The sequence below is a fragment of the Adiantum capillus-veneris genome, chromosome 6 (genome assembly GCF_014529385.1).
Source record: "Adiantum capillus-veneris isolate H3 chromosome 6, ASM1452938v2, whole genome shotgun sequence".
NCBI lineage: Eukaryota > Viridiplantae > Streptophyta > Polypodiopsida > Polypodiales > Pteridaceae > Adiantum > Adiantum capillus-veneris.
The window spans coordinates 115,706,605-115,727,475 of NC_140936.1; the positions used below are offsets into that span (position 1 = coordinate 115,706,605).

The 20,871-nt window shown below is 40.0% G+C and overlaps 1 pseudogene; it reads left to right on the forward strand.

Annotated features, from left to right (window-relative positions):
- The first annotated feature begins 19,606 nt into the window (after positions 1-19,606).
- On the forward strand, positions 19,607-20,485 carry LOC147456120 (uncharacterized; annotated as a pseudogene).
- The last annotated feature ends 386 nt before the right edge of the window (positions 20,486-20,871 follow it).

Consider the following 20,871-nt stretch of genomic DNA (forward strand, 5'->3'; position numbering starts at 1 on the left):
ACTATGAACCAAGAAGACTTGTATACAGGGCTCATTCCTGTCGCTAGGCAAAATATCTACATCTTTGTAAGCACTAAGTTACAGTTTCAAAGAACCATTCGCAGTCTATTTGGAGCACAACGAATTGTTGTTATAAATGCATCAGTGAACCCTTTCATCTTACCTTTGATTAGATACGATCAAAGCCTTGATGTTTTTGTCTTTATCTTGTTTTGAGGGTTTCACGTGTGCGTATGTGTGTGTCTGTGTGTAAGATCCCAATGCCTACACACAATGTATTTGCTTCAAAGACTAAGCTCGCTTAAGTGAAAAGCTTCACAGTCTCCCCACAAACCCTCACAGCTAGAGGCCCGACGCCTTCTTGGCAAGACCGCCAACTCTTTGACACAGGTTTTGGTGAACGTGACACGAAGTTTGTTAGGGTGAGTTAGTGGGGATCTGTAAGCTACTTCAACCATGGGTGATCATCATCTGCAGCAGCAAGGTATGCCTTTTGATCCGGCTGCAATGCAAATGTTTCAAGCATTTGCCTTGTTTATGCAACAACAACATGCTACAGAAAGAAGAGAAGTGTAAGCAACCAAAGCTATTCAGGCAGTGGTGCACAAAATGGATGAGTTTAGTGGGAAATATGTGACAAAGTATCTTCGTGGATATGTAAAGGAGATGGAGTTGTATCGTGTGCCAGAAGATGAGATACTCCAAATCTTTGATCTTGTTGTGACTCCTGAGATTAGAGAGCATGTGAGAGGAATCAGGAATGAGCATGGAAGAAATTGGGAGGAGTTCAAGCTAGCGATGAAGGAGGAGTATTTGGTGGAGGACTCTGAGAGAGTAACAAAGAGAACTTTCGTGGAGTGGGTAGCCAAGCCGAAATAGTGGCTCTCTCCAACACAGCTACTTAGGAAGTTTGAGTGATGTTATGCTCAACTTACAAAGATAGGGAAGGTCACACTTGACTCAAAAAAGACAGAGCTCTTCTTACAAGCAGCAGGAAAGGAGCTCCAGGAGCAATTGGAGCTACTTCTTGAGGACAAAGATGCTGAGCAGGGACTGAAGACAGATTGGAAGGAAGTTGAAGCTGCTGTTTCATTACTTGCCAAGCGCCAAAGGAGACGGGATAAGATGGTTGTTGGTAGTGCACCATCTACCTCCACAGCTTCTGAAAAGATGGTAAAGCCTTCTTCCTTTATACTTCCAAAAGTTGATGACGCTGTAATAGATGAGCTTATGAAAGGTACGAGGGATTTAAAAGTAAAACTCACAAAGCTTGAAGAGAAGGGGCAACCATTGGCATTATCCTCAAGGCAAAAACAACAACCTAAAGAAGGTTTTGTTCATAGATTCATATGGTGTGACAACACATAGCATCCTAGGAGAGAATGTGAGAGCTTCAGTGAATCTTTGAGAAAAGATATTGTCTTCTTAAAGGATGGGAAGATTCACTTAAGGTAGACATGTTTACCCTTAAGGACTAACTTTGGGAAAGGAGGAATGCAGAGTCTGGTAGAGGATATGGCCACTACCCATGCCATCTCTGCATTTGAGGCATCTACTTATACAGTCAATATTGAACCGTTGAGGACTTTTGAAGAAAATGGTAAGCTGTGGCCAAGTGCTATGGAGCTAGCAAGGAAAGGAAAGCCTACAAGAGAAGTCCTACATGAAGCAGGTGATTGTATTTGTCTAGAAACGGGATGGAATGATCGTTGTGGAATCCTTGTCAGTGCATGCCTATATTGCAAAATGTCAAAACAATGAAGTTTTTGTGGAAGAAAAGCGCAGGCGAGAGAGTGGTGATGAAGGACCATCAAAAATAATTACTAGAAGAAGCGATACAATAACTCATCAAGCGCCTCGAACACAAGAAGCACCCCCACGTGAAGTGACTATGGAAGAAAGTACAACAGGGAGGAAAAAGGAGTCATCAGAAGGTAAGCCTAAAACTCCAACTTGTAAGTTACAGTCTCATATTGAGGATGCTACATACTTAAAGAAAGTTGTAGAAGAAAGAATTTTGAATATCAAAATAGAGTTTACCTTGGGAGAAGTCCTTGGCATAGCCAAGCGCGAGTTGGAGGAGATCATTGATATCATCAAGAGAAAGAGGCAAAATCTTGTTGACACCACTCGCCCGCAATCTGAAGGAGAAATCTTAAAGACACACGTAATACAAGTGAAAGACAGAGAGCATGATGAGGATGTCGTAGGATGCTACCAATCTTCTGGAAGAACAAAGCAAGTACAATTTTCAAATGGAGATGAGGAGTACGAAGCCATTCCAAGAAGTCACTTTTCGAGGAATCATCGGGCAAGAGCTACGACAGAGACAATGGTCAAGGTGGGTGATCTTGAAGAGCCATTTGTTTCCTTAATTGACCATGGTTCAGAAATAAACATAATGTCAAAGAGATTATTCAACAAGTGCAAATTATCAATGGACACAGATCATGGATGGATGGTTAAGGTAGAAAATAATTCATTAGATGAGTTTTATGCAGCTTGTCCAAGTGGCACATGCATGGTGGGAACGGAAGCTAAGCCCTATAATATTATGGATTTTATGTGTATACCTTAAGTATGCATAAGTATATGCATTTTCTATTTAGTATGCAAAAAGCTAGTCGAAGTCTGATGTGTCACTCTTGTTGGGAATGGGCTTCGATCCAGAGCTTCTTTGTGAACGTCTTCTTGGAGCCATGATGAAATGAGCCTATAAAACTTACCTCCTATCTTCTAGGAATCCTAGGTGGCATATGACATGTATAACATGGCCAAAAGTGGCCTTAGTCATAGTAAACCCCATGAGGTGTCATTCTACACATAGTAGGTGCACTTTGGAGTGATTATGGACCTAGAAAAATCCCTTAGAAAAGTGGTTACGAGTTTGTTTGATGTCATCCATGATGTATGCCAAGCTCTCTCTCAATTTTTTTATAAAGCTACTTGGAGGCTTATGGCAGCAAGGAGAAGATATTTGGAGAAAAATCTAGAAGAACCTCTAGATATTTCTTGAAGAGAAAGGTATAGAAACTTTGAAGATATTTTAGATATTTCTAAGAAAATATCTTCTTCAAGAGGCAACCTCACCTATAAATAGAGCCTCTTGCTCCTCACTTGGGCATCAAGCAAACCATCAAGCAATCAAGCGCTCAAGCAATCCCCATGATCAAGCCACTCTATGAAGCGGTCACCCAACCTCCTAGCCATCTTCGTGAGGAAAACTTTCTCTCAATTTCAGCCTAGCACATCTTGAGCTTGCTACTTCATGCCTCAAATCTTCTATCTCCTCACTTGTAATACTCATACACTCTATGTAACCTTCTTTCATCAATAAAGACGCATTGTTGGTGGCTTGCAAATGGTGTTGGGACTACTACGCATCATCTACTTCCTCAAGTTGGCTACAATACCACAAAGTCTTGAGGTGTGCTTCACTTCTTTGGCTTGAGCTTGTGTGGGTCTTTATGTGTTGGTTGTGTCTCTTATCTCTTTCCTCCATTGTTTGACTGCTTTCTGAGCTTTCTTAGATGAATAACCCCAATGGTGTAACTTTTCAACCCTTTCACTTTGTGCAACATATTAGAATTAACATTTGTATTAGCCATAAAATCTATTTCCAATAGAGAATTGTGCTACTCTTTGGACCGAAAAGACTGCAAGAAATTCTTGGTTCTCCACGTCCTCTTATTTTGCCACTACTAGACTACTCTAATTCTTTCGATGTGCACATATTTATTCTCCTCTAGGAGTTGAGTCTTGCTTTGTTAATATTACTATGAACCAAGAAGACTTGTATATAGGGCTCATTTCTATCGCTAGGCAAAATATCTGGATCTTTGTAAGCACTAAGTTACAGTTTCAAAGAACCATTCGCAATCTATTTGGAGCACAACGACTTGCTGTTATAAATGCATCAGTGAACCCTTGCATCTTACCTTTGATTAGATACGATCAAAGTCTTGATGTTTTTATCTTTGTCTTGTTTTGAGGGTTTCACGTGTGCATATGTGTGTGTCTCCGTGTAAGATCCCAATGGCTATACACAATGTATTTTTTACACACACTAAGCTCGCTTAAGTGAAAAGCTTCACAGTCTCCCCACAAACCATCACAGCTAGAGGCCCGGCGCCTTCGTGGCAAGACCACCAACTCTTTGACACTACTAACCCCTATTAGCCCACGGCATTGATTTAGGGCCTAGACCAAGCGATCCAAGGTGATTCCCCTCACCTGCCAAGTGCCAATAAGGTGCTAGGCCCCATATAGACACAACATAACATATATGTTTTCTTTTCACGTTGGTACAACCAAAGTGTGTCGACCATAGAAGATGGCATGGATAGATATATGCAAGCTAGCAGAAGCATGTCAAAAGGCTGGTGCATGTAGCAAGATCATGGGCTGACAGGTTCAGCCGAGGTGTATGACTGATGTAGTTTATAGTCCAAGGAAGGCTCCATAAGGGGCTGATTTGAGTAGTAGGTGAAGGATGTAGAAAGTGAAGCTTTTGGGTCTAGGAATGAAGAGCTTGAAGTGCTAAACAAGTAGGTTCAAACGGCTCATCAAACCAAGCTACAAAGCCCAAGTTATTGAAGTTTGAAGTTTCAATGTGTTGCAGATTCTTGCTGGATAGGGCAGCTGGGGATAGGTGGTCCAAGTGGAAGTCAAGTTACAGGTGTGTAGTACTGAATTTATGGGGCCTACCTGTCTTTTCTGATTGCAGATAGGATCCAAAGATAGCAAGATATGGCCAGTGGAAGTTTTGCCGTGGGGCTAGGTTGGTACCCACCTAACCACATGGGGAGGTGTTCCATCTGGCGTCTTCTCAGCCTCGACAAGGTTCTACATCAGGGTATGCATCATACAGAGCTAGCACAAATTAAATGCACGTCAAGCAAAGCCCGGAGGGAAAAGATATAGAAGTCGGAAGATTGGGTGCACTTATCTGGAGTTGATTGGAGATGCTTTGGTCGGTTTTTTGTGGCCTTGACTCGAGGGCTTGGAGAACTGTGAAATGCGGTGAGTTTGGATGGGTTTGAAGTCGACATCACGAAGTTGTGACAGAGCTTTGTGGATTGGGAACCGAAGTTCCGAGCATAAATAGCACGATGTTGCAACTGAAGGGGATTTCTTGCATCAAATGGACCTTTTAAAAGAAAAAAAGGAGGACTTTGGAGGGTGACCCCATAAGGGCGCCACGTGGCAGGAAAAAAACCCATATGCACCGATCTGAGCTTGGAGGTAGTGGTATCAGGCCTGGCTTGTGAGGCCTCATTGGCATGTGGAATGTGAGTGCGATCTTGAGAGCTACCTGGCTATGGCAGGGCGGCGCTTGGTGCTGTTTTGGGCCAGGTGGCGTAGGGATGACGGTGGTCGGTGGCGTGCGCTGACGTTGATGGCCGGAAGCGGTGGTGTGCTATAGTTGATGACATGGCAAACCATATGGGTCAGTGCCCGCACCCATGAGGACAAGTTTTTTGAGGGTAAGCCCCCCCCCCCCCCCCCCCCCCCCTAGTGATGTCGGTATTGCCTGGGAGGGGTGTCCCGCGGTAGTGCAATGAAGAGAGAGAGAGAGAGAGAGAGGAGGCAAGTTCAAAGCGCCCAAAGGGCCCAATACAAAGCAAACAATGGAGAAAGTGATAGAGGGAGTTCAAAGGCTTCAAAGGATAATGCAAAGGGGGGCCATCCCATGGTAAAGTAAGAGGAAGAAGACGAAGAGGGCAAGTCTAGCTGGGCGGCCAAATTGGGCAGGTTTGCACCATGCAGATACCAAAATACAAAGTGTTCCAAGCGGTGGCAATGCAAAAAAGATTCTAAATGAAGCTTGAATTAATTGTACCAGCTTGCCAGGTCCTTGTTTTTTCCTTTTTTGCCTTCTCCAAGAATTATAAAAGGGGGTAGACGTTCATTTTTTGGGGTCTTGGACCATTGTGCGCTTTTTTGCCAAAGAGAGTTATTGGAGTTTTTTAAGCCTGTATATTGCAAGCTTGGCATTGGAGATGCATACTTGACTGTACTATCTCCCTATGCAATAATACCTAACCTTTGCCCCTACTACTTGTGTTGCTTCTCCCCAGCCCTCTCCCTTTCTCTCACTCTTTGTGTACGTGCCAGTGCTTGTAGAGGGTTTGCCAGCAACTTTAAAGGAGTTACCAAGAGGGCATAATTGGGATGTCTTGTGAGTCAAAAAGGGTGAGTTGAGAATTGTGGGTGCGTTTGTGCTGTAAGGTGTTTTTTTTCAAGGTGTAAGACAGTTTTTCTGCATGCTAAAGTGGAGTTGTTAGTGCAAATTAGTCAATTTGAAGGTGTTATTAGAGAGGTTAGGGGTGCTGTGGAATCCGTGGGCTATAGAAGGCTTTCATATTGTGTGTTGGGTGTGTTCCCTATTCCCTCTCTCCATCTTCTGGTGGCCCCACTGAGGAGCTGTCCGATGCTCCGATTTGAGGTTTGAAGCGGTGTTTTTTAGCCTACAAAGTGGTTGGATGATGGTCAAGGTGTTTGATGGTCAATTTTGATGTTGACAGAGATAGTGGAACCACATTTTGGCCCCATATTTACGGGCATGGATGATCTCAATTATTGGTTAGTAGATTTTGAGCTATGGCTGCTGTCAATGCGTATATCTACGGATTCAAAAAGGCTGCAGATGGTGTCGTTGTTGATGCGAGGACGAGCCAAGGTGTGGTTTGATGGTTTACAAAGAAGTGATCAAGAATTTTGGCAAATATTGCAAAGCCAATTTTTGGAGCGGTTTCGGGAAGTGGTCACGATAAAAGAAGCTGGTACAAGGCTGAAGGCGATACACCAGGATGTAAGTAAAGATTTCTCCATTTTCATTGAGCGTCTTGAAGCTTGTTGGAAGAAGTTAGAGGTTGCTACTAGGGTCAAAAGAAACCCGTATTTGAAGTTGTCAAAGCTGCTGGATTGTTTGCATCCGAAAAGGTGGAAGATGGGGCAGATACAAACAAAGACATGGTCTATCTGGCAAAGATGAAAAGCAGAAAGGTAAAGCGGAAGCTGGAGCTGGGCATGTTAATGCTAGCAGATTATATGCCTCTTTTGGAGGTAGTGAAGTGCTCTTTGGTCCAACCAAAGGTGATTCCAATTGTTCGAAGTGTAGATCTTGTTGAGGTAAGGCCTACTATTGGCTATAATCCTTATAGATTTCCAATATGTGAAATGCATGTGCCGAGGGTGGACGATTTTTTCAATGAGAAGAAGCTCCATATTGAGGTGAACAAAGACACGAAAGAGGTAGCAGATGTGAAGGTTGTGGTGCGGGTTGAAGAGGTAAAGCCTGTTCTTGTGGAAAGCTTCCATGGAAAAATAGCAAAATGCAATGGGGTTGCATATACCCAGGGTTCAGAAGCTGATGGAGAAAGTGAGTAGAGTCAAGATGATGGTCAAGCTTTTATGGAGCAGCAAGCGAATGAAGATGCTGATATGGAGTCGATATATGATGCCCATGATGATGACGGTACAAGCTCTCATAGACGGGAGACAAGAGAGGAGGCTAGAGAAAATGAGTCCACATCCTATGGCGAGGAGACGGAGGATGAGTCTAAGTTGGTAAAGGTAAAGCTGCCTTGTTATATGTTTGATGATATGGTAGTAGGCCATGTGCAAGAAGAGCAACGAACAAAGCAAGCCCATATGCTTGATGAAGACCAAGTGGTGTGGTTTCGGCCTACGATGATGGAATGCAGGTGAAGGTGGTGTGTGGTGCCATGCTAATGATTGTGATGATGAAAGTAGTGCTGAAATGTTCCATGGTGGTGCAACAGGTGCAGCATTTTGCCAGGAGAGATAGAGCAGCCGTGCCTATGGAGGAACACAAATATGGTGCAATAGAGAACAAGTTTCTTTGTTCCCAGGAAGATCTTGATGCAGCGGTAGAAGAGGTGCTTGAAGAACAGGTGATTGAAGATGAAGAGCAAGAGGTGCTTGTCAACCTTGAAGGGCTGGTTGACAAGGAAGGGCTCAATGATTGTGGAATTGAATGTGTAGCCAAAGAGGAGGTTCTGATTCCAAAGATGGAGGAGATTCCGATGCAACCGACATGTCCAATGGTGGAGAAAGAAGAATCCCAAATAGTGACTTTGCTTCCATTAAAGGTATGTACTCTATGGTTGATGCGTATGGTGGTAGATACAGCTATGCGGAGTCTGGTTCAGCAGGTACACGGGTCTATACTCAAGGCCTCCATTTTATTTGGCTGGGAGGGAGGGTCAAACATGTGTTGGATCTTGATCTTAGGTAGGCTATGGGTAGCCTACACACATGGTGGTCTATGTGCTGGGGTACGACACTATGGTGAGCAGTTACAGATGGGTGGAAGATATCAAAGGCAGGTGTTTGATCCACGTGGAAGCTATATGATGCAGGGGGTGGGGCAGCCCGTTTGAAGGTTTGACAATAGGAAAAATAAAACTATGTATATATGGTTTTGGTTTTCTCATAGTGTGTGGCAGGTTTTTCACTTATAAGTGGAATAAAGCTCTTATGGGGTTGACATAAGTGCGCAACTAGGGGGTGGGAAATGATGGTAAAGCCAAAGTGTGTTGACCATAGAAGATGGCATGGATAGATATATGCAGGTTAGTAGAAGCATGGCAAAAATCTAGAGCATCTAGGAAGATCATGGGCTAACAGGTTGCAGCGGAGGTGTATGACTAATGCGGTTTATAGGCCAAGAAAGGCTCCATAAGGGGCTAATTTGGGTAGTAGGTGAAGGATGTGAAAAGTGCATCTTTTGGGTCCAAGAATGAAGAGATTGAACTACTGAAGAAGCAGGTTCAAACGGCTCATCAAACCGAGCTACGAAGGCCAAGTTATTGAAGGTTGAAGTTTCAATGTGTTGTAGATTCTTGCCGGACAGGGCAGATGGGGATAGGTGGTCCAATTGGAAGTCAAGTGACAAGTGGGTAGTGCTCAATTTATGCGGCCTACCCATCTTTTTACATCGCAGATAGGAACCACTTATAGCAAGATATGGCCAGTGGATGTTTTGCTGAGGGCTAGGTTGGTGCCCACCTGACCACATGGGGAGGTGTGCCATTTGGTGTCTTTTGAGCTCGACAAGGTTCTAGAGCAGGATATGCATCATACAAAGCTAGCAAGAATTGATTGCACATCAAACGAAGCCCGGAGAAGAAAGATATAGACGCGGGAAGATTGGGTGCACTTATCGGGAGTTGATTGCATACGCATTGGTTGATTTTTTGCGGCCTCAATTCAAGGGCTTGGAGAACTGTGAAATGCGGTGAGGCTAGATGGGTTTGAGTCCACACCATGAAGTTGTGACCAAGCTTTGCGGATTGATAACCGGAGTTTTGAGCCATAAATAGAAGTATGTTGCAGCTGAAGGGGATTTCTTGCATCAAATGGATCTTTTAAAACAAAAAAGAAGGAGTTTGGAGGGTGACCCCCATAAGGGCTCCACATGGCGGAAAAAAACCCATATGCACCGATCTGAGCTTGAAGGTAGTGGTATAAGGCCTGACCTGTGAGGCCTCATTAGCATGTGGAACGTGAGTGTGAGCTTGAGATCTCCCTGGCTATGGCGGGGCGGTGCTATTTGGGCCCGGTGGAGCAAAGATGATGGTGCTAGGTGGCGCGTGCTGGTGCTGATGGCCAATGACGATGGTGTGCTGCAGTTGATGATCTGGCAGCCCATACATGTCAGTACCCGTGCCCATGAGGCCAAGTGTTTTGAGGGTTAGGCCCCCCCCGATAGCGATGTCACTATTGACTGGGAGGGGAGTCCCGCGGTAGTGCAAAGAAGAGAGAGAGGGGAGGAAAGTCAACAGTGTCCAAAGGGACCAATATAAAGAAAACAATGGAGCAAGTGATAGAGGGAGTTCAAAGGCTAATGCAAAGGGGGGCCATCCCATGGTAAAGCAAGAGGAAGAGGCCGAAAAGGGAAAGTCTAGCCGGGCGGCCAAATTGGGCAGGTTTGCACCACGCAGATACCAAAATACCAAATGTGCCAAGCGGTGGCAATGAAAAAAAGTTCTAAATGAAGCTTCAATTAATTGTACGAGCTTGCTAGCTCCTTGTTTTCTCCTTTTTAGCCTTAGCCAAGCATTATGAAAGGGGGTAGACGTTCATTTTTTGGGGTCTTGGACCATTGTGGGCATTTTTGCCAGAGAGAATTATTGGAGGTTTTCAAGCCTGTGTTTTGCAAGCTTGCCATTGGAGCTTAATACTTGACTGTACTATCTCCCTATGCAATAATACCAAACCTTTGCCCGCCCCTACTTCATGTGATGCTTCTCCCCATCCCCCTCCTTTTCTCTCGCTCTTTGTGTACATGCTAGTGCTTACAGAGGGTGTGCCTACAGTTTTAAGGGAGTTACCAAGAGGGCAAAATTGGGGTGTCTTGTGAATCGAAAAGGGTGAGTTGAGCAGTGTGGGTGCGTTTGTGTTGTAAGGTGTTTTTTTGCAAGGTGTGAGACAATTGTTCTGCATGCTAAAGTGGAGTTGTTATTGCAAATTATCCAATTTGAAGGTGTTAGTAGAGAGGTTAGGGGTGTTGTGGAGTCCCTTGGATATAGAGAGGTGTTCATATTGTGTGTTGGGTGTGTTCCCTATTCCCCCTCTCCAACGTGTCTAGTGTTGAGCTTATATGTGAAGCTACTCAATATATGGCTTCTCTATATATGGCACCCAGGTCCCCTCTATATATACATCATCTCATGTGTGTATTCTACACACTTTGGGGTTCTACTTCTGTGCTCTCTCTTTCTCTCTCAACATGGTATCAGAGTAGTACGTTTTTGTCTTCGATTTTTCTCATGATCAAAAACGATTTTGTAGAAACTACCCGCTAGAAACACCGGAATTGATGTGGTCTACAACTTTACAGAAGGAAGTTTTTTTCAAATTCTGCACGGATTTTGAGTTATCGTTCCCGGACTGCGTACATACCTGAAGAGCAACTTACGCTTTTTGTTTTTTATTTTTATGCTAATTGAAAACGATTTTGCAAAAACTATCTCTGTGAGGGATCCGAATCGATGTGGTCTACAACTTTGCAGAAGAATGTTTTTTCAAATTTTGCACTGATTTCGAGTTATCGTTCGTGGACTGCGTACATACCTGAAAAGCAACTTTCGTTTTATGTTTTTGATTTTTCTACTAGTTGAAAACGATTTTGCAGATACTACCCGCACAAGGGATTGAAATCGATGTGGTCTACAACTTTGCACAATAATTTTTTTTCAAATTTTACACGGATTTGGAGTTATCGTTTGCGGACTGCATACATGCCTAAAAAGCAACTTCGCTTTTTGTTTTTGATTTTTCTCCTGATTGAAAACGATTTTGCAAAAACTAGCCGCTGCAGGCATCGGAATCGATGAGAAACTATTCGCTTGAGCCATCAAAGTCGATGTGGTCTATAACTCTGCAGAAGAAAGTTTCTCTAAATTCTGCACCGATTTTGGGTTATCGTCTCGGACTCCGAATATGTTTGAAAAGCAAAATTTTACTTTTTGCTTTTGATTTTTCTCATATATTTGTTACTAACGTAACTTTGCTGTAGAAGCCAGCTACATATCGTTCCGATTCAGTCGAGCCATAGAAGATCGTCCAAATTCTATTGAGCTACTGTTGGTACATGATCTTTTGTTATATGATATACTCGTTCATTGATTCTCGTAAAATTATTCTTTTAGAGATATAGTTTACGTCATTTTATTGATAATTTCTCGTTGATACCATAGTAATTTTGATGGTACCATGATGATGTTTTGTTAGTACTTTGGTTATGGTGATTTTCGTTGATACCATGATGATATTTCATTGATACCATGGTTTTTCTCGGTGATGCCATTATGATATTTCGTGGATACCATGGTTATTCTCAGTGATTCCATGATGATATTTTGTTGATTCCATGGTGATTTTCGTTGATACCATGATGATGTTTCGTTGATACCATGGTTATTCTCGGTGATACCATGATGTTGTTTCGTTCATACCATGGTTATTCTCCGTGATACCATGATGTTGTTTCGTTGATACCATGGTTATTCTCAATGATACCATGATGTTGTTTGGTTGATACAATGATTATTCTCGGTGATATCATGATGCTTTTCGTTGATACCATGATGATTTATTCATTTTTATTGATACAATGATGATGTTTTGTTAATACTTTGATGATATCCATTGATCACTACGTTGATAAATGTTGTTTTATGTAGTATATACATATATCATTTGCATCACGTAATCACACATCTTGTACTTTTACGTTCATACTTTATGTATCATATGTTATCGAGCGTATATATGTCGTCAAAAGAGTGGCGTCACAAACCATCTCTTATGGCATTGTGAACGTAATTATTTCAGTAAAGATGCTAATAATTTTCATGACTATGTTTTTTTGAGTCTATGATCTATGTAGGATTGATCAAAGAATTGATTTTATGAATACAAACTTGGAGACAATAAAAGATTTATGAAGATATGTTTGGTGGTGCCATATTGATGACAACATAAAGACATGTTTGGTGATGCGATATTGATGACAAGCTACACATATAAGCGCAACATCTAGTAGCATTTTTGCTACTTTTTCTTGACAGTTTTTTGCTTCATTGTTTCATGTTTTAGTACTTTTTTATTGCTTCCATTATGAGATGCTAATCGTAATTGGACTAAAGTACCTACCCTAATCATATCCCTAGGTCATGTTAAAAATGAATGGAGTATTAAGACTATCACTAAGAGTCTAGGACTAATGATAAATGAACCTACATTAATCTAAGGTCAAGGCCAATTACCCATGATTAGCACACATAAAACCTAATTTTTTGATGAGTTAGTATTCACAAAGCAAAGTGTTGAAAATTTAGTATTCCTATCTTTTAAACATGAAAGAACCATAGGTTAGAAGCAAAATTTACTTAATCCAAGCATAGAGAATGGAGAGATGAACAAAAAGAGAAAAATCATGGAAGAATTACACCTATTCATGCTTTTTTGGGCATCCTTGAGCAAGCATCCCCTTTGTAGAGAAGCTTCTTGATGTTTTATTACAATCCAATCTTTTTGAGGCTAAGTGTAAACACAAGTTACAAAAATCATTTATTGAAATCCAAAAACACACAAAAAAAACATTAATGAAAACCTAAAGCTAGGGTCTTGCATACCCAAATTTGTCAAATGGAAAAACCCAAGGGGAAAAAGTTCCTTTGGTTATGCACATGATACTCTTTGATAGCAAATTTATGCATACATAACAACCATGAGAGATAAAATGAGCTTCTACATAAGCAAATATTGCAATTTTTACCATCTCTCATGCATGATTCAAAGTTGATTAGTTTCTAGCTCAATGAAATATGTAATTTAAAGCAAGCCAGAGTTGAAAATAATGCAAATTTTGATGAAACGAAGTGGCTCTTGAAAGCAAAATTCTACAATTTAAAGCTCTAATCAAGTTGGCTAAACACTAGCTCAAATGAAATTTTATAATTTTTAGAGCAATCTATGAGCTAGAGATGACTTCAACTTTTAATGGAATGAAAATGAATGGCTCTAACTAGCCAAATTTTGCAATATTTTGCAATGATGACCCCTTCTTGGATTAATGTAAGTACACACCTGCCGCCACAACCCTTCAAAATAGACTCCATGATTAGTGTTTTTAAACATTAGTCATTTAATACGAGCACTAATTAAAAGAGTTCACAATCAATTACAAACCCAAAATTTGTAATGCTCTCTTATGGCTATCAAACAAGCTCAATGTTAGTGCTTGTAGTGATTTTTGCATTCAAGTCGAGCACTAAGATGTATCAAGCAATGCCAACCTCAAGCATAAAGCACCACTCATTATCCACAGTGTTACTCTCACATGAATTTCAAAAAGAGCTTGGTATTTAGTGCAATGAAAACCTCAATCAAGCCGAGAACTACACCATGCACAAGTCGAATTATTGATGCAAGTAAGGTCATTTGTTCATAGACACAATCATAGCACACACAGTCAATTCCCACATACGTGCTCTTACACTAGCAAGTTTTTTCATACAAATCATGAAAAGAAGAACATGTGATTGTCCAATGAATGTATACAAGGCGTGTAGTTCAGTCTCGCATGTAAAAAGATCCTCAAATGTCAACTCCCCTATTAGTGGTCGAAATTTGATTCACCTCCATGAATCTAAATGAAGCACCATAGCCATAAGGCTAATGCACTAGGGCGCTATGAATCACCATAAGTCAAAGATACAATCTCCGATAAAAGAAATTATCTATATTAACACAATACACATACTGAGTGTTCACATTTCTATACTCCCTTTCGAGCCAAGCCATGGGGCGGGAATCCAACCTTAACTAGTTTTTTATTTTCTTTTCTTTTTAATGGTTTGTTTTTGTTTTGAGGTGGCGGCACTGACGGGCTGCAGTTGTGCAGAACAACTCGACGAGCTTGAGGGCCCAATGAGGGGAGATGGGGAAGAGAGATAGTTAGAGAAAGGACTTGGGAGCATGTGTGTGTGGTTGGGGTCTACTGTCCAGAGACCAAGGTAGTAGTTACAAGCCAGGTTCTAGACGCAGGTCATGCATGTGTGTGTGTGTTGCGAGCACCAAGGCGGCATAATCAGCAGTGTGTGTGTTGCAAGTGTCAAGGGGGGGATCGTGTGTGTATATGTCAAGCCAAACGTGGCCTCAGGCAGCTTCAAAAAACAACAATGTGTGTGTGGTGAAAACCAACACAAATGGAGGGGTCTACAACAAGTGGGTGAGTAGGATTTGTGCAATTGAACAAGGTGCACCAAATTCAAGCCAGCGCAGGCTCATGCGTTGTTCACCTCACGTTAAATTAAAAGTGTGTGTGTATCAATTGGAAAGCTAGATGTGCCAAACCATTGAGTTGTTGCATCTTGAAGGTAGGAGGGTCCCATTAGCATGCGTCCAAGGGTCCCTCATGTATCATGCCAGACAAGTGGCCAAAAGGTATCTGCGATCCTTCACCATTTAGATTTATTAGGGATTGATTTAAAATCTTATTAAGGGGATGTTCCCACACTAAATGCATGTGTTTTAATTTGAGTGTGTTTGTGAGATGCCGATTGAGTCCAAGCGTGCATCAAAAACAATAGAAAAGCATGGAAAAAAAGGCACCCTTGACCGGTAGGCTGCAGACAGCAGGTTTCAATACCATGATTTAGCAGTACAAAAAACATTATATCAAAACTTTCTCTAAGGGAATTGATCCCAATTTTTGAGCATGATCAAATAATCGTAAAAGAATAAATTCCTTTGAATGGTAACAGGATTGCACACATGAAAGTTCAAGTCAATCAATTCATGCACAAGAAACTTCCCAAATTTGAAATAAAATTGAATCAATTCACAATGTTGGGAGATGCACACACTTAATGGATGAACACTCCTCACCTTTACCCAATCCAATTTGATATTCAATCATTGCAAAATTACTCATATCTAATATCAAAATCATTCAAACCCCATTTGGATTTGTCATTTACGGCTTGTGTGGCTACGCACGCTTGATTATGGCACTTACAAATTCACAAATCAGCAAAAATTTTACCATTTTCAATCAAATTGGCACAGTGATCACAAAGGTAATGCACATAAATCATCTTCGATTGAGTACCAATTGAATTATCCAAAGTCAATCAATCTCACATACACTGATCTCTTAGGTGTAATAATCATCGTAATTGGTAATCGCTACCAATTATTCATCCCAATTTGAATACCAAATTCCGTTGAGTAGGCACACACAACCAAATTTAGACCAAAATTATATGCAAAAACTCCATAAATTCCTCATTGTAATGGCCAAATTGCAAGCTCGATCAAGCATAATTGAATGCATGAATGCTCAATTTCTAAAAAATTAACACTATTTTTTTCCAATCAAGCAATGCACACACTGAAAATTTAAGCACAAATGATCAAATTTGGCTCAATTGGCAATGCATTTAGGCTTACACCTAATGATTTCACACACTTTTCATGATCATTTCAAAATAAAAAATCATTTAGGTGCCCTATTTCACCATCAATCATTGAAAATCAAGTGGTCTTGGATAGGCACACACACTCAATTTTTGCCCATTTTTTTGGCAATTACGCTTATCCAATGGTTGAATTAGCCTAGCATACACATCAATTACATGATTGATTACTCATGTATCATGAATTTCATCACTTTATATGCATTCACACACTCAAGATTAGGTGCACACACACTTGAAATTTTTGACAGTTTTTTTCTCTCGTTAGTGCATTACACACACAATGATTTTTATGCACACACATGAATTCTTGATGAGAATTAAGCATTATTTTGATAAACACAAATTTTATTAGTCAAGATTTGACCTTCAATTTCATTCCAAGTGAATCAAATTAGGTGTAAAGTGTAGGACAACTGAGTTACACATCTAATTTTAGGAATAATTAGCACACATTGAACCACTTTAATAAATCAAGAATGGACATAAGCAAGTGAGTGCACTTACATTATAATCACTCTCCAAGATATTCCTTTACTCCACGCTAAGACGCATCATTGCACACATAAGTGTGTGCACCGCCAAATTGGCTCTAAAATTGACCATTGTAGGTCAAAAATCAAACACTCAAATCATCAAACTAAGCATAAATTAGCACAATTAACTTGATTAGAGTGATGATTCCACCTCTTATAAGGGGATGAATCATACAGTACACTTCAATGTTAGCAGTTAGGTTAGTAAAGCTAGTCAAAAAATAACAAGAAATTAGTACAATTAGCATGGAAATGAAGCAAAATTAGCAAGGGTTAGTATGAAATTAGTGAAATTGGGGGTTTTGGGCATTCATAACTCAAAATGAGCATCAATTACTTGCACAACAACCTCAAATCAAACCCAAAACTGAGTTACATTCACTTAAAAACCAACGCAATTAGTAGTGAAATTACTCTATTCTAAACATCCTATACTCACTAGCTTAGGTTATCGATCCCCGTCAACAACGCCAAATGCTGGGAGGCATTGTAGCACGACCTAATTGTAACCCACACAAAATTATCAAATCCCTGGATCGGCAACCCGGCTAGGACATGGAAGCACTAGCATCGGATGAATAGAAATAGAGGATTCAAGAGATCACCACTCCAATGCAAGCAGAGATTAGCCATGCAAAGACTAACTCTAATCATACTGTAATCACTAGTTAATCAACTCCTACACACATAAAGCCCACCGAAGTCCGAATTACCATGGACTAGAAACCCCAAGCACACTAATGATAAGCACACACTAATTACATTGGTGTTGTCCTCTCCAATCACCACATGTCAATCACGCCACTTCATCAATAGCTACACACACGAGGTGTATGGTGCTAGAGTTTCATAAAATATATCTACACACAAGAAAACAATAGGGCACACACACTAATTACAAGATTGAGACCCAAATTAATCAACTTAATTAGTGATGCTAAATATCACAAATGGAATGCTTATAGAAGAATAGGAGTGGTTCTCAAATCTAGAATAATGAGAGTGTAATACTACTTCATGACATAATGAAATGTAGAGAAGAAGTAGACTAATGAGAAAATAGGAATAGGGTTAATCAAGAAGAGCTTACTCTAATTACTAATGGATTAGAACTAGCCTCTTAAGCATGGACATTAAGCTCAAGGCTAGGCCATAGAGTGAACACTCAATAGAGAGAGAGCTCTCAAAAGTGGATTCTCAAGAATGAAGCCTCCTTGCATAAAGGCTTCCTTTTAAAGGCTTTCACCACAATCCCTTCTGCTATGGGTTTAAGCTTGAGCCCTCTAACTACCATATACAACTTTGGAGCTCCAAGTGAGCCCAAGACTTATACAAAGTGAATGGAAATTTTGTGACATCCATAGCATATCTCCTGCCTGATGCATATTTGGTGTAGCCTATGTTAGCTGCTACTAACATCAATGTTGAACAAAGAGTTCTCAGTGTCAATGATGAAGCCATCACTCAACAAGGAACCAAAGTGATAGAGCCCCTGCACTAAAGAAGATGATAGAAAACCTAGAAATTTTGGACAGAGTCTCCTCTGCAAAACTGACTTATGAACCCAAAACATATGTGTACAATGACTGAAATGTTGATCAAAGTGGTGAAACTGGTAAGATATAATCTCAAAGAGTTTTCATTATCACTCTCTCCAACTCTAGAAGAGTGTCTCTGACCAACTCAACACTGTCAAATGCATACGCATAAATATGACAACAATGGCGGGTCATCGAATGCATAAACATACATCCTATGTTGATGCCAAAACCATGGGGATGTGAAGGGATCGCTTCAAAACCTATATTATCAAAGGGATATCCACATTTGAGAGTCACCCAGATCAATAAAACCTTACCACGACCTTCAACGATAGGCTTTGCATATTTCCATCACAATACATAAACCGCATAAGATCTTACATCAACCATAGAAACCCTTTTCTCTAACGGCTATGGCGGTTTGTCTGATTTAACAAACCCTCGAGATATTTCATCAAATATATATGTGACAAAAATTGCAAAAAGAGTCTACAATGAAAAACTTGTATGCAAGAGAACCGATGAAGGTAGACCACTCTATTGTCTGAAATGAATATCTCTCAAACCGTGCAAAACTTGCTATTTTATTTTTTTGCAAGGCTGTAAACCACACAAAAGTAGCTGGGAATTGCAGAAATGGACATGAAATGAGCTATTTCTATAGGTCAAAATAGATTTGTAAAAATTTATAGCGTGTACTTCACGATGTACAGGTAGTCCAAGGGACGTATTTCAAAATTAGTGAAGATTTTGAAAGAACTTTGTGCTCCAAAGTTGAAGAGGACAGAAAATCTATCAAGAATGAATAAGTTCTAATAGGCCATAATAGATCTGCAAAAATTTACTACAATTTTTACTGCTTCTTTATCTACTTCCCTTCTAAGATCTAACGGTGCTCCTAATCGCTGAGCTCTGATACGAGATGAAGTGCATGTGTGAGAGTGTTTGTGTATAAAGATGGAGAAGTGAGAAGAAGAGAGAAGACATAGGTTTGGGTGGACTCCAAACAATATAGTGTTAGGGTTATGAATACTTATTGTTTCATTATAAATATTTTGGGGTCTTGTTTGGGCCTTGTTCGAGTTTCCACCATATCAAATTTTTGTGCAATTCTTTTAGCTCAAAAGTATTTTGAAGTTATAGAGGAAATCTACCAATAAGGTAAAACAAAGAATATGTGCTGCAATGATTAAGATTTTGCTAAAAGTTTGTGCGTTAAAGGACCTTATAAGATCTAAAGAGACGTAAAATAAGAGAGGGGAAGTTCAAAGTCATTTGAGCTAAGAAAATTGGCGGCAGCACCAATCTCTTTCTTTGAGAAACTTTTACAAAGATCAACCATTTTTCTAAACAATCCCTGAGTATGGAGAATGCACTATCTAACAACCAATCTTCTTTACTCTTTAAGCATAAATATCATCTCAAATAGACATAGACACAAATTATGAGCCCATTCAAAAAAGGAATAGATCACAAATATCTTCATCTTTGGTGTGATGGAACACTTTATCCTATGGATGTGCTTGCTTTGTCTACTCCTTCGTTTAATATTCTTACATTTCTATTACATTTTGTTGGGTATGGCTCTCATGGTCTCTTGGGTAATTGCAATAACTAGGTGATGGGCAATATAGAACAAGCAATGATAAATCTAGAGATATTGAAGCAACAACAAGCATTTATGTTCAATTTATCGATGCAAAACACTAATCTTTTGCAAGAACAAACCCTTTTGAAGAAGAAAATATTATCCTCCAAAGAAACCATTGCTAAGATTGAAAAGGAGGTGAGAAGGACAACGATAAAAAACACTTCACTTGGTCTTTGTCAACAATGCAGAAGTGTTTTCAACATTGAAACCCTTAAAGTTGGGAGTGGAGGTCTTGAGCACAGGATTTGAGCAATAATATATTTTTTTAGTACATATTCTTGTTGTAACAAAGTATTGATTATTAGCTTATCAAAAAGGAGTTTTTGCAGAGGCATGGTTCACCTTGAAAAGGAAAATATTGATCCTCAAATGGTCAAATCTTCATGTTCCTCTTTGATTTCACCTAATGTTACAAAAGAGATTTTGGATGCCTCAAAGTTCAAGAAGATAAAGCACGATATAATCAATGATTTTCTACAAAGCACAACCATTGATACTTTAGATGTTCAAAGTGTCATAGATAATTGTGGCATCAGTCAAAATGTATATTTAAGTATCTTTAAATTAGTAAAGATCCAGCTCAAAGATAAGAAGGTCTCATCTTTTGTCTTACCTATACCAACTCATGTATGTCAAGCACGACAAGGTCTCAACAATGAAGTTTCACAATACTTGGGTGATTCATATTTCATCAACCAAAAAACTAGAAATGTGGGACGAGTGGTACACTTTAATGAATAGTCTAGTATTTTCTATCAATTTGCAAAATATTCAGAAGCAAATGGTCAAATTTTATAACATGACACATGAGGAGGTACAAGGCAAACTAATCTTTGTGCTTTAGCTGTATGAATGTGAGATACTGAAGAAAAAAACGACAGAACAAGTCACCATAATCCTGATGAATAGATAACTTCAAGAAGTAGCACAAAATCTTGTAAACAACAATGATATCCTCAATGTACAATTAGAGAATGATATATGGTGGCTAGGAGCTTTTGAGGTATAAAAACTTTTAAGCTTTTTCTAGTTAATGTATCAAGTAATGTTAATAACAAAAATTCATTTATGCAGGCTGACAAAGAAGATCATGACAATTTTTACTGGACATTTCACCAAACAAAAAT